Here is a 1,828-nt window from a genome sequence, read left to right as displayed (position 1 = left end):
CATGTCTCTCACTTATGCCGACAAGTTCGGCCATTTTGAATGTTCAGTTAATTTTTGACAGCTGCTTTGCTTGCACGTGTTTTGGCTCGTCTTCGATTTTTGCCTATTCCAAAAAATGGATCAAAGAATCTGTATCAAATTTTGTGTGAAAAACAAAATTAAGTGCGCGGACGCATTCCGAATGTTGACTGTGGCATATGGTGAAGCTACCTTGGACCGAAGTTTATCGGTGGTACAAAATGTTCTCAGAGGGCCGAGAAGATGTGAACGACGAAGAGCGTGCCGGACGCCCGAGCACGTCAACAACAGACGAAAACATTGATTGAAGTGAAGAAAATAGTATTGGCCAATCGGAACGGTCAATAAGGAGTATTACCTGCAAGTTATGCGCAATTTGCGCGAAGCAATCCGCCAGAAACGCTCGGATTTGTGGAAGAACAAAAATTGGCTTTTGCATCATGATAACGCCTCTGCTCACACATCGTTGCTTGTGCGCGAATTTTTGACCAAAAACAACACACTAATGATGCCGCAGCCACCGTATTCCCCAGATCTGGCCCCCTATGACTTTTTCTTGTTCCCGAAACTGAAGAGGCCCATAAAAGGACGACGCTACGCTACGATTGAGGAGATAAAGACGGCATCGAAGAAGGAGCTGAACAAGATCACAAAAAATAATTTTTTGTGCTTCGAGGATTGGAAAAAACGTTGTCACAAGTGTATAATATCTGATGGGGATTACTTTGAAGGAGACAAAATAGATATTCATAAATAAATAAATAATTTTTGAAAAAACACAAAATTCGCGATACTTTTTGAACAGACCTCGTATATATACATATATAATTTGAAAAGTCGCAGCATATTTTTTATAGTGCTCCTGAGATACACGTCCACTCGCGATCCGGTGCGGTGTTGAGCGGTAATAGGCGGCGGGTGAAAAGAAGGCGATGCTTCAAAAGTCGGCCCAAAATGTACAACTATTTCCAAGCACTGGAAAATTTACTCCAACAACTGTAGGAAGAATACCGAATCACTTCAATAGATAAATAAAAAATTAATTGTATATTGCACAACATATAAATGCTTTTTAATTTGTGAATTATAAAATTATATTGACATCATCCTTATAATGATATTAATTATCACACTTTTGCGATTTGATTCATTATCATAATTTTTATACATTCGGATGATACTTATAAAAAAAAAGATTTCACAGAAAGTACTGATCGACACCAAACGTAACATTATTACAAAAACATAATTTCTTTTCGGATTTTTTGTAAAGGTAAATAAAAGTAAATAAATTGCATTTATATATAAAAATATTGGTTTTTTTATTTATTCGACGCATATTACGTCGAAATATTTTTACTACAATTGTAGTTGTTTAAAACTTTTAGAAATACACATATAATTTTAATAATTAAATGAAAATATATTTGGCCTGTAATATGTGTTTAACAATGTCACTTATTTAAAAAAAAAACAATTATGAAAAAAAAAGGAATCGATCGTGGGATCTCTAACATTCTGATTTCGCACCTTACGCGTGAGACCACGCTGAGATCTTGCAAACCACTTCTATGAACGTAGTATATACGGCGCTAATGCAAAATCATGGAAATGTCAATAATATATCTTATAAATTATCGTGTTTTGAAATTATTTTTGCTATTAGACATAAATTGGAGGGATGTATGATTAGGATAATTTATTAAAATTTGTACGTTATCTATAATGTTCCTTCTCCTCTTATTTACGAGATATACGTTGAGCGGCTGAAATTGCACAGAAAGCATTTTCGGTCGCTAGAAACAAGCGG

At 35.2% G+C, this 1,828-nt stretch overlaps 1 pseudogene; it reads right to left on the bottom strand.

Moving 5' to 3' along the window:
* The window catches only part of LOC108754288, a 24,814-nt pseudogene that overhangs the window by 16,583 nt on the left and 6,403 nt on the right, over nt 1–1,828 (bottom strand).

Source organism: Trachymyrmex septentrionalis, unplaced genomic scaffold (genome assembly GCF_001594115.1).
Source record: "Trachymyrmex septentrionalis isolate Tsep2-gDNA-1 unplaced genomic scaffold, Tsep1.0 scaffold79, whole genome shotgun sequence".
Lineage (NCBI taxonomy): Eukaryota > Metazoa > Arthropoda > Insecta > Hymenoptera > Formicidae > Trachymyrmex > Trachymyrmex septentrionalis.
This window is presented reverse-complemented; position numbering and strand designations above follow the sequence as displayed.